The sequence below is a fragment of the Canis lupus genome, chromosome 10 (assembly GCF_048164855.1).
Source record: "Canis lupus baileyi chromosome 10, mCanLup2.hap1, whole genome shotgun sequence".
Lineage (NCBI taxonomy): Eukaryota > Metazoa > Chordata > Mammalia > Carnivora > Canidae > Canis > Canis lupus.
This window is the reverse complement of record NC_132847.1, coordinates 56,198,951-56,212,339: the sequence shown is the minus strand read 5'-3', so window position 1 is coordinate 56,212,339 and position 13,389 is coordinate 56,198,951. Positions and strand designations below refer to the sequence as shown.

The following is a 13,389-nucleotide window of genomic DNA, read 5'->3' as shown; positions in this document are numbered from 1 at the left end:
GAAAGAAACTAGTAACAAAAGACTACATACTATGTGATTCCATTCATATGGAGTCCAGAATAGAGATATCTATAGCAACAAAGAGTAGGTTAGTGATTGCTTTACATGGGGGACAGGGGAATGAGGGGAAAAGAGGAATGAGAGCTAAAGAGCACAGGGTTTCTTTCTTTCTTTCTTTTTTTTTTTTTTTTTTTTGAGGTGATAAAAATGTTCTATTGCCTATGGTGATGGTCACACACACCTGTGAATTTACTAAAAACCATTGGATTGTACACGCTTTGAGTGGGTGAAGGGATGATATGTGAATTATATGTCATTAAACCTATTGAAAGAAAAAGTTAGAGAGGGAGGAAGAGAAAGAGAGTGGGGTATCGCCAACTATAAGTTGTGCAAGAAAGGCAATGCATTAGGTGCAATAGGCCCCTATCTGTAGTTCCTTAGATCAGATGTCTGAATTCAAGATGGTCATCGGATCCATGCAGCAGGCAAGATGGGAAGGTCTGAATCAATGCCATTGAGACAAGAAGCACATCCAAGTCCTCAGAAGTATGGGAGGAGGAGCTAACTCCTGAGGTACTTATGCATGAAGGTATCCCCTCAACCCAAGTCACAGCCTTCCTCTTTCTGTCCTCTTCTCCCTGGGAAGAACTTACTTTGTTCTGATCTGGGGACAAGGAAGGAAGACAGAAGGACTGAGACTGTTTCTATAAAGACCAATAACCTTGTCTGCAGGTAACTCCCCATGGTAGCAAAAGGGCCCTTTCTTAGGGCCCTTACTCTGAAGTCCTGCTTTTCTGGGAGGATTTTCAAAATAAACAGTAATAGACTATATATAACTTATCAAATAAAACAGGAAACCATGAGTCTACCTGATATAAATTAATAAATGAATACATTGAAAGTTTAATGAGAATGAGATATTTACACACTCTCCAAGTATTTCCCCACAAAATACTTATTAATTACAAAGAGAAGAAGAAGAAATCTACAATGGAGAAGTCTGGCAAACACCACCTTAACTAGGTGACCAACATGAACACTGTGAATAATTGGACAAATCAAAATCATAAGCCATCTGAAAGACAGTAAGGAAGCAATGAGAGAATCACAACAATATTTCTGTGACTCTCTACCTAAGAGGCATAAGCTGAATCTAATTATGAGGAAACATCCAACAGTCGCAAGATACTCTACAAAGTAACCGGCCCATAACCATCAAAAATATTAGTTATGAGAGTCAAGGAAAGACTAAGAAACTTCCAAAATGAAGGAGACCAAAGATACAAGAAACATCACTAAAAGTAACATGATGTTTAATACGTGATGCTGAACTGCTTCCTTTTGCTGTAAGAGACATTCTGTGAAATGTGAATAGGATCTGATGATTAGACAGTACTACTGTACTAATGCTAATTTCCTGATTTTTATAAGTGTGGAAAGCTAGTGGTAAGGTTCTGTTCCTCACATATCCCACTCTCCCACCCTGTGTTTCCTCTCTTGGATTGGGGCAAAGAGAGTAAAGATGGAAAAAGGCAAATGTCTCTTACTCAATTAGATGAGCCTGTTATCTTTTCTCTGGTTAATAATAATGCATGTGTGTGTGCATGTGGGTGTTTGCTTTACATATTTTGATGCTGTTTTTTATTACACAAAGATTTATGATAGTTATATATTCAAGGAAACTTCACTCTTTATCAAAGGTAAAACTTTTTGTCTCATTTAACCTGTTTGGCCTTGAATCCTGTTTAGCCTGGATTTGAGATCCTGCTTTCTTTGTTTGTATGTGCTTGATGTAATCTTGCCCACTCATTTACTTTCTTATATTTTTTCAATCCTAAATTATGCCATTTCACCAGTTTTAAGTATACAATCAGTGGAATTAATTACATTCATAGGGTTCTACAACCATCACCACTATTTCCAAAACTTCTAATTATCCCAAAAAGAAACTCTATAGTCTCCAGCCTCTGATAATCTCTAATCTATTTTGTGTTTCTATGAATTTGCTTATTCAAAGTACTTCATATAAGTGGAACCATATAATATTTATGGTTTTGTGTCAGGCTTCTTTCGACTAGCTTAATGTCTTCAAGGTTCATCATTGCTGTAGCATATACAAGAACTTCATTCCTTTTTATGACTAAATAATATTCATCATATGTATATCTCATATTTTGCTTATTCATTCATCTGTTTATGAACACTGGTGTTTTTTCCACCTTCTGACTATTATGAATAATGCAGCTATGAACATTGATGTACAAATATCTGCTTGAGTCCCTGCTTTCAATTCCTTTAGGTATATACCTAGGAGTGGAATTGCTGGATATTTATTTTTATTTTTATTTTATTTTATTTACTTGGGGGGAGGAGAGGGACAGAGAGAGAATCCTAAGTAGGCTCCACACCCAGAGTGGAGCCCAACATGGGGCTCAAACTCACAACTCTGAGACCATGACCTGGGCCAAAACCAAGAGTCAGACGCTCAACTGACTGAGCCACCCAGGCACTCCACTTTTGTTTTTTACTTTCCCTTTTCACTTTGTTTTAAAATTTTCTCTTTTAGACAGCAAGCTAAGAATTTTTGTCTTAAAGAAATGTAACCGTTTGCATTTATTATTATAATACATATTTAGTATTCTATCACCTACAGATAATTTTAATTCATTCTTGCTCTTTCTAGAGTTTACTGTTGGTGTGTTGACCATGTATTCCCTCTTTTTTATCTTCTCTAGAGAGAGAATATGTGTATGTGTATATATACATACATATTACATTATACATAGCTATGTATTATATATTATAATGCATTTTTATTATGTATATTAATATATGATATATATGTTCTGCCTATAATTCAACAAATAGTTATATTTTTTAAAAGTATTCTTTGGGACACCTGGGTGGCTTAGCAGTTGAGCACCTGCCTTTGGCCCAGGGCGTGATCCTGGAGTCCCAGGATCGAGTCCTACATCAGGCTCCCTGCATGGAACCTGCTTCTCCCTCTGCCTGTGTCTCTGCCTCTCTCTGTGTGTCTCTCATGAATAAATAAATAAGATATATTTTTTAAAAATTTTTATATTAAATAAAAATAAAAGTATTTTTTAACTCACATTTTTTTTTTTTTTTTTAAGTATCAGTCAAGAGTAAATCAGTACTTCCTGAGTTCTTTTTGCTTCTTCTTTGAGACTATTTTTAACTTTTCACTGTTTTGGACCACTTCTACAACTTCTAAGATTTTTCTCTGTTTAACAGGCACTTGCCCCCTGTCCTTTGGTACCAGGGCTTTCCCACTGAGTTCCTAAGTTTGGTTCATCTTGTGACAATCATGAATACTTCTCCAAGTTCTTTATTCAAAAGGGTATGTTTTTAAACCCTTGCATATTTGAAGGTATCTTTCTTAAGGCTTTAAATGTTAACTGTAGCTTTGTGCGACATCGAATTATTGGATCACAATCTTTTTCTTTATTCTTCTGGAAACTCTGTAAACATTCTCTATTGAAATCAAGGACAAGAGTTTAAAGCCAGTCTGATTTCTCTTCCTATGTAGGTTTCCTCTTTAGGATGTGTGTATACTTGCAGGATTATTAAAAGCCCAATTCTTCAAATATTTTTGTAAGGTGTCAATGTAGGTGCATTTTCAGCGATTTTTGCCTGGCACATACTGATCTCTTCCAAGTGGCATTCTCTGGATTGTGTAGTGTTCTCTTATCTACTGAATGATGGCTCTCGCTGGTACCACTCTCAGAGAAGCATGGAGTGTCTGCGTGGTGCTGCTTTATTCTCTGGTCTTCATACCTATATACTTTCCTCTTGTCATTTTAATTTCTCCTCTTCCCTGCATTTTTAATGAGATGTTTCGACCTTGACCTCTTTAGCACTGATTTAATATTTTACAGCACCAATTCTATTCTTTAATCTCACCAAGGGATTAATGGTGAGTTTTAATTCTGTAATTACATTTTTAGCTTCTCTTACAGTGTTTCCTTTTCTCATTAATTCTCTTTTCACTTAATCTTTTTTTTTTTTTTTAAATCTCATTCTTGGTGGAATCAGAAAAGACCCCAAATAGCCAGAGGAATATTAAAAAAGAAAACCATAGCTGGGGGCATCACAATGCCAGATTTCAGGTTGTACTACAAAGCTGTGGTCATCAAGACAATGTGGTACTGGTTCAAAAACAGACACATAGATCAATGGAACAGAATAGAGAATCCAGAAGTGGACCCTCAACTTTATGGCCAACTAATATTCGACAAAGGAGGAAAGACTATCCACTGGAAAAAAGGCAGTCTCTTCAATAAATGGTGCTGGGAAAATTGGACATGCACATGCAGAAGAATAAAACTAGACCACTCTCTTGCACCATACACACAAAGATAAACTCAAAACGGATGAAAGATCTTAATGTGAGACAAGATTCCATCAAAATCCTAGAGGAGAACACAGGCAACACCCTTTTTGAACTTGGCCACAGTAACTTCTTGCAAGATTCATCCATGAAGGCAAGAGAAACAAAAGCAAAAATGAACTATAGGGACTTCATCAAGATAAGAAGCTTTTGCACAGCAAAAGATACAGTCAACAAAACTAAAAGACAACCTACAGAATGGGAGAAGATATTTGCAAATGACGTATCAGATAAAGGGCTAGTATCCAAGATCTATAAAGAACTTATGAAACTCAACAGGAAAGAAACAAACAATCCAATCATGAAATGGGCAAAAGACATGAACAGAAATCTCACAGAGGAAGACATAGACATGGCCAACAAGCACATGAGAAAATGCTCCACATCACTTGCCATCAGGGAAAAAATACAAATCAAAACCACAATGAGATACCACCTCACACCAGTGAGAATGGGGAAAATTAACAAAGCAGGAAACCACAAATGTTGGAGAGGATGTGGAGAAAGGGGAACCCTCTTGCACTGTTGGTGGGAATGTGAACTGGTGCATCCACTCTGGAAAACTGTGTGGAGACTCCTCAAAGAGTTAAAAATAGATCTGCCCTACGACCTGCTGGGGATTTACCCCAAAGATACAGATGCAATGAAACGCCGGGACACCTGCACCCCGATGTTTATAGCAGCAATGTCCACAATAGCCAAACTGTGGAAAGAGTCTCCGCGTCCATCGAAAGATGAATGGATAAAGAAGATGCGGTTTATGTATACAATGGAATATTACTCAGCCATTAGAAACAACAAATACCCGCCATTTGCTTCGAGGTGGATGGAACTGGAGGGTATTATGCTGAGTGAAATAAGTCAGTCGAAAAGGACAAACATTATATGGTCTCATTCATTTGGGGAATATAAAAAATAGTGAAAGGGAATAAAGGGGAAAGGAGAAAAAGGAGAAAAAATGAGTGGGAAATATCAGAAAGGGAGACAGAACATGAAAGACTCCTAACTCTGGGAAACGAACTAGGGGTGGGGGAAGGGGAGGTGGGCGGGGGTGGGGGTGACTGGGTGACGGGCACTGAGGTGGGCACTTGACAGGATGAGCCCTGGGTGTTATTCTATATGTTGGCAAATTGAACACCAATAAAAAATAAATTTATAAAAATTAAAAAAAAATCTCATTCTGTGGCATTTTAAACAATGTCTGTCCCTCTACTCCTGTGGCTTTCTGCCTTTATTTCATAGGGGCCATATATTCTGACATATGTAACAGAATGTCGAATAGGATTTTCCCTATTGATCCAGAGCTGATATGAAGATCCATATTAGGACAAAGGGCTAGTTGCCTATGTTCTAGTTCAAGGGATGCAGTCTGCACAGACCCCATGACTTAATCCTGTGAATTTGACAATTTGAGGGCTACAGGCCACCCTTTGGTTTCCTGAGCAGACAGCCAGGCCTACATTTCTGAGAATGCTCCCACAGAGGAATGACGAAGCCCCAATTCCCAGCTTTCCCCCTCCCCTTGAAGCTGGTGAAGGCAGACCTATCCAGAGCCCAGGAGGCTTCTTTTACAGGAAAAAGCTCTAGGGCTTCACCTAGTCAACATCATCCCTGGAGGCGAACTCAGCTTTTTCCCTAGCTTCAAAATCCTCCCATTTCCTCTTCCTCCCCAGACGTCCTCCTTGCCTCAGCCTAGGAACAAAGACATTTGGACAAATCCGCAGAAACTTGCTAATTGACAGACGGGCCAGGTTCCTGTTGCCCTGGGGGGGTCATAGGCTTGTTGAGCACTGCCAGGGGAAGAGGAGAAATGAACAACTGAGCAATAGCACTGGCTCCTGTATTTTAATGCATTCAAATATGTCCCCTCAAGGAGTTTGCAGACCCTCCGGGGTACAGGGAGTCTGAGCTGAAACAATTTTTCTTAATTGCTGAAGCAGACACCCAAATAGAATCCTGGATTTGAGACTCCCATATGGAGATTGGCTCACTCTGGTTACAGGGTTGACGAAAACCCCATTGTAAATCAGGGTCTGCCGTAGTGGGTTTTTCAGAGCACTATTTCCACAGAATGTTAATAGGTATTTCTGAAAATAGGGTTTCAGTAAAAATAAATTTGAGATATGCATAGTAAACAGTAGCAGTTTCTTTTCTGCAGGACTTCTTGGCATCTTGCATACTAATTGCTTATTACTCAGTCATTCATCTTGCATACACTGAGCATCTATTGTGTACAAAGTGTTGTGGAAACAGGTGAGATTTCCACATGGTCCATGCCTGCAAAAAGCTCACAGCTGAGCATTCCAACACCTTACCACTCAAACTGTGGTCTGGGCCAGTAGCTGCAATGCCAACTGAAAACTTGTTAGAAATTGAGACTCTCCAGCCCCACCACCCGAACTACAAAATCAGAACCTGCATTTTAACAAGCTCCTCAGTGATGTGTATGTAAGTTAAAGTATGAGAAGCCCTGGAATCATGCATTGTTAGCAGAGAAAAAGAATACAGGAGAAAGAAAGCTGGAGGCCTTTTACTGTGGAGTCCAAGTAAAATAGTGGTAGCAGAATTAAGGAGGGGCACATTGTCCTCACTTCAGAATAGACACAGCAAGGCTCTGGACAGGAAGACTGAAGAAGACACAACTCTATTTTGGCATCAGTATTGGCTGAGGTAGGGTTCACTTTGAAGAAAAGAAAAGCCCTAAGTAATAGGCACTTATACAAGATAAAAATTTATTCTTCTCTTACTTTTGGTAAGTCCAGCAATAGGAAATACTGGACTGCTATGGCATACCACAAGATCAAAGACCCATATTCTTTTTATCTTGTTACTCTACCATGCATTCCAAAAGTCAGCTTATAGTCCAACATGGCTTCAGGGCTTCCAGCCACCACAGCTGCATTCCAGTGAGCAGGATGTGAGAAAGAGGAGCATATCTTCCTACTTTTAAAGACACTTCCTGGGCATCTGGCTGGCTCAGTGGGTAGAACATGTGACTATCTCAGGGTTATGAGTTCAAGCCCCATGTTGTATGTAGAGATGACTTAAAAATAAAATATTAAAATAATAATAAAAGTAAAAGCACTTCATGGGATGCCTGACCTTCAGCTCAGGTCATAATCTCAGGGCCCCAGGACTGAGCCACATGGCTGGGCTCCCTGCTCAGCAGGGAATCTGCTTCTCCCTCTCCCTCTGTGTGCGTGCTCTTTCTTAAATAAATAAATAAATAAATAAATATATATATATTTTTTTTTTTTTTTTTTAAAGTAAAAGCACTTATACACCATCTCTATTTACATTCCATTGCATGAATGTGGGAGACTCTCAGGGAAGAACCTGGAGAGAATGTGAAAGGTAGCTGAAGACTCAGCAGAATTTAAGTTATTGCTAATATAAACTCTGTTGTGCCCACAGTGAGTGAGGACCAGGAAATTCAGGTTATACATGTTTCTAGAATCAGAGAGAATGAGGAAATTGAAAAGTTCTCCAGTTCCGGTGTTTCAGGAATTGGATAGGGTCATCCCACTCAATGGTGCCAGTCATTTCTCAATTTCCAAATAATGATAATAACATTAAATTCACGGAGAGAATTTTCTGAATTTAAATTTTTTATTTGATATTTTCCTTAAAACTCTAGTGCTTGCAATTGCTTATCTACTTTTGAGTGGAGATTTTCACAAAATAAGTGAACAAATGGCAAATGGTGAAATAAATATTAATAAGAAAAAGAATAAAATTGCAAGTTCAACAACTTTTCCATGAGCATATGGTTTTTACTATATTTTGCATACAGAAAAGAGCCATGTTTCCCTCAAGTAAACTGTTTTTCTGGTTCCCATTTGCATGTTTGTTTTTTTTTAATTTTTATTTATTTATGATAGTCACAGAGAGAGAGAGAGGCAGAGACATAGGCAGAGGGAGAAGCAGGCTCCATGCACCGGGAGCCTGACGTGGGATTCGATCCCGGGTCTCCAGGATCGCGCTCTGGGCCAAAGGCAGGCGCCAAACCGCTGCGCCACCCAGGGATCCCTCCCATTTGCATGTTGAGATTTCCCAGTGAACTACAAAAGGAACAATGATGTCCAGACACTCCATTTCTGAATGAAGTTGAGGTCCACGGCTCTAGAAAAAGGCAAAAAATAAGCCATGAAACCCGAGAGTCCAAATCAGATGACCCCACTGCCCTCTGTGGCCCAGTTCAGACACCTGAATTCCTGTCAGAGTTGCCCTCAATTCCTCCCCCAGACCTGCTAAATCAGAACCTGAATTTTAGCAAGATCTCTAACATGGCTCATGTGCACGTTAAAATCTGAGAAGCACTGTTCAAAGAAAGGGGTTTAAGGATGGGATTGATTAGGGCACTTGGGTGGCTCAGTCAGTTAACTGTCTGCCCTTGGCTCAGGTCATGATCCCAGGGTCTTAGGATAGAGTCCCACGTCGGGGCTCCCTGCTCTGCAGGGATCTGCTTCTCCCTCTGCCCTTTCCCCCACTCATTCTCTCTCTCCTTCTCTCTCTCTCTCCCTCTCTCTCTCTCAAATAAATAAAAATCTTTTAAAAAAATAAAAGAATGGGGTTGATCACAAGCATGGGGTGGGAGTACATTAGGCAGGAATGTTTCTTTTTTTTTTTTTTAAGATTTTATTTATTTATTCGTAAGAGACATAGAGAGAGAGGCAGAGACATAGGCAGAGGGAGAAGCAGGCTCCCCACAGGAAGCCCAATGCAGGACGCTATCTCTAGACCCGGAATCACGCCCTGAGCCAAAGGTGGATGCTCAACCACTGAGCTAACCAGGCATCCCTAGGCAGGAATGTTTCTTGAAGCTGATTCCTGGAAGCTCTGTGTGTGTATGTGTGTGTGCACACACGTACCAAGGAATGTGTCTGCCCACAGGTATGTGGAAATAAACAAAGAAACACCGATCTTGGTTTGCCCGGAACAGTGAAGCTATATAAAATGCTTTGTCCTTAATACACATGAATATACTTTCTCATTCATTCATTTACATACTACACATATTTTCACATGCATCAGTGGCATACATTCATATGCAGGCACATGTTCCCAGGCACACCTGTCCACTCGCTTGCCTGTACATAGGCACATGCATTCACACACACACCCAGGCCTGGGGAGACAGTGATGGTGCTGCTATTCACAGGCCCATTTCCAAAGTGTGAATAGTGTGCCATGTGTTGCTACCCTGGCTGGTATGTGGCTATCTCCAGATCCTTCTGTCCAGATTGCTGGAATTGTGCTGAGCTCTGCCCCTATCTATAGCAACCCATTTCCAGAACAGCCTCAGGATGAATGAATCACTGCAATGTTTATCATCTTGCCATGGGATGGCTTCTGTCTCTATCCCATCTCCCAGTATGTGAGTCATAGGACCTCATGTCCTTTTTGATATGAAAGGTGCTTTAAAGATCATCCCTTCTGACCTCCTTAATGTACAGAAGACTGAGGCCCAGAGGAAAATAGGGATTTGCTCCAGGCTACCCAGAAAATCAGAGGCAGAGCTGAACTTGAACCCTAATCTAGGGCCAGGGCTCCTTTGACCCTTTGCCCCACCCAAAGAAGACCTCCCTCCCCAAATCCTGATCCCACTGCTGGTCCTTCCTGGAACAGTACAACATAGTGGCTACAAGTGACCATGAGTATCTAGTGACACACTGGTCCCACACAGGGACCAAGGGGTACTGCTGTCCAGCCTGTGAGCTTGCCCCACTGCCCTAATTCCCTCATGCAGGCCCTTCAAATGAATCAACATTCCTAGGTCCCCGGGAGCTCAGGGAAATGGAGCCAGGAGATGAGACGGGCAGACAGCAGAAGCAGTCAGAGCCCCAGAACCTCCTTTATCTAGAAAGCAAAGATGGCTCAGTCATTCCATAAATATCTTCTTTTCTCTCCATGCCTACTCTGTCTCCTGCCAGGTCTCAATCTCTCTGACTGGTATTCAGACCCATGACAGGCATGGTGGTACGGAGAAGAATCAGAGCTGAGGCTACCACATCCCCCTTGGACCCACCACTGCAACCCAGTGTGGGAAGAGCAGAGAGAACTCATTGGAGGAGCACTTACCAGAGCAGTGGATATCCAAGCAAGTCTGGCAGAGTTAGCCCCATGAAGAGGGGAGGAGGGGGCATTCTAGAAAGAGGGAGAGTAAGCACAAAGGCCTGTAAGGAAAAGTGCTTTGATCATTCATTTAGCATGAGTGGGGCAGAAATGCAAAAAAAAAAGAGGTCAGAAGACTAAAAGGACCATCTAAGCAGGAAGATGGCAGCATTGGGTAGGGGCAATCTATGTCCCAGGAGCTCCCTGGAGGTACTCAGGCTGTCAGAAACAAAACACACCAAGGAACATGCATATCAGTCCTCTATTAGTACTAAAGGGGAAACTGAGGCCTAGAGAGAGGTTGAGACACCCCAAATCACATCGTGGGCAGAAGCAGTATGAAAGCCAGAAACTCAGCCCCCTAACTAACAATCTGATTACAAGGTCACATCATTCCTTGTTGCTTGTAAATTTTGCCCATTCCAAGTTTGGGTATCAAAACATTTCTAGAGAGAGTAATAAAGACACTTTTTGTAGGGGGAGCTTTTCTTGCTGGAAATAGCCTGACAAAAGCAGAGATGGTGGCCCAGGGAGACCCACAGCTGAACAGATGTTGCCTGACCAGGTTGGAGCTGGATGCCTTGAATGCCCAGGCATCTGCAAGGACCCTGTGACCCTGGGGTAACACGCCATCAGGGACAGCTTCAGTAGGACACCTTCTCTGGCCTACCTCTTTGCATAGTGAAGGGAGGGCAAGGGAGACTCCACAGCCCCTCCAGCTCTGAGACTGCGTGAGGCACTGAGCTAGAGGAAGCCTCTAGAGACAGAACAAGCAGCTTCAGGTCCTGCTGAGTGTGTACTTGTCAGGGGGGTTATCTCAAGAGAGAGGAATCAATTATATTTAGTATTTTCTGCCCCATACATGATTCAGTTGAATAAAGAATGTCACCTTTGCTGTAAAAATCAATTGTAATAAGTAAAACACTTTTACACTCAACAAAATTCTTGGGATACACAAGCATTAATTAATAATGCTGCTGCTCCATCTTTTCCATCACCACTAACGCCTATTCAAGAGGACATAGGGTCAAAGAATTCCCAAGATGAGGAAAACTAGCACTAGCAATAGCACAAACAAGAGGAACAGAGAAGATTATCCCAGAAGACAGGCAGAAGGGACCATGCCAAAGCCCAGGCAAAGCCCTCAGCTGCCCAGCTCAGCACAGGTATCAGCAAGTGGACCCAACACATAACTCTGCCATCCGGGACTCAGTTCCCCCATCTGTATAATAATGAGGCTATTGACCCTTCCAGCTAACATGTTCTGTGACTCTAGAATCTAGTCTAGGATTGACAAACTACAGCTTGCACACCTCACAGCCATTTCTGCATAGCCAATGAGCTAAGAATTGTTTTTACATTATTAAAGGGGTATAAGAAGAATAGAAAATTACAAAGAAAGCTATATGACACGGACTGTATGTGGCAGATAAGGCTTATAATAGTTATTATCTAGCCTTTTACAGAAAGTATGCTGATACCTGATGTGGATAATTTTGGATTTATGCTCCTGCCCCATTAGAGTTAATGGAACTCTTTGGGATAGGCAGGATTTATCATAGGCTATGCAATCATTGTTTAATTCTCTCTCCTCTACTGTCCTGTAGCTCTGGGAAGGCTTGTACCAGGGCACTTCTAGACCAGAGCATATAATGGATCTTCAGTCTGAATGAAGTCTGTGCTTCTCACGTCCTTGTAGCCTGTACACGGCACTACTTGGGCTACACAATTACTTCTGCATAATGTAGAATGGAACCATATGCTTATTTTATCCAATAACCATTACTGAGGGTTTTACTAGGACAAGGTTTCATGCTAGGCTGGTGTCCAGGCCTGGCTCTTTCCATCAGGAACTTACAATCTAATAAAAAACATCAGACAGGGACACAAATAACTATAATACAAGCTAGACCACGATTCATGCCCCAAAAGAAAGTTAGAGAAAGTGAAATGCACACATGAAAGGGAGAGGTAATTATATCTGAACAGGAATTAACACTCCACTAGATAAATGGGCAAAACCAGGAAAAGACGACTCCCAAAAGGGAATACCTTCCTTTTTTTTTTTAAACATTTTTTATTATTTACTTATTTATGATAGTCACACAGAGAGAGAGAGAGAGAGAGAGAGAGAGAGGCAGAGACACAGGCAGAGGGAGAAGTAGGCTCCATGCACCGGGAGCCCGACGTGGGATTCGATTCCGGTTCTCCAGGATCGCGCCCCGGGTCAAAGGCAGGCGCCAAACCGCTGCACCACCCAGGGATCCCGGTCATACCTTCTAATAAAACAAATATATGGGAAAATTGTCAGCCGTAAGGGTAGTAACCAGAAAAATACTAACAAAAAGTACAATGAGATATCTTTTTATGATTATTAAAATAGTAAAATTTCTATTTCAAATCATAATGCCCAGTGCTCTCAATGGTACAATGAAATGACTCTTGCACACTGCTATTAGATGGGGGTAAAATTGAATAACTCTTTGAAATAAATTTGATAATGATATTGAATATAAAAATATATGAACTTTAAGATCCAGGCATCCCATTTCTAACAATTGGACCAAAGAAAATAATTCAAAATAAGGAAAAGTTTATATACTAATATATGACATTACTACAGTAGCAGTTATTTGGAAGCAACATAAAATCTCACCATGGGATTCTCTTCCCTGGACCCCTTTTCTATACCAGCCACCTGACTATTTAATGATAACTCACGTTAGTAGAATAGGACCTTGTCCCTACAAACATAAGAGGAATCTTCTCCCTGAAAAAGGGGGACCAGTCTCTGGTGGGTGCCCGGACTGACACAGGTAAAGGTTGGGCTCAGTAAGTAGGTGTTTTCTGCCACATGGACAGGA

General features: G+C 41.1%; 1 long non-coding RNA gene across 1 annotated transcript in view; it reads right to left on the bottom strand.

Annotated features, from left to right (window-relative positions):
* Positions 1 to 8,058: 8,058 nt before the first annotated feature.
* Positions 8,059 to 13,389, bottom strand: part of LOC140641713 (uncharacterized) — a 75,838-nt gene continuing 70,507 nt past the window's right edge. Inside the window, exons 2-3 of the long non-coding RNA XR_012038310.1 lie at positions 10,493 to 10,587; positions 8,059 to 8,533 (exon numbers count right to left, since the gene is read on the bottom strand). This is a non-coding gene — a long non-coding RNA (uncharacterized lncRNA). The remainder of the gene's footprint in view (positions 8,534 to 10,492; positions 10,588 to 13,389) is intronic.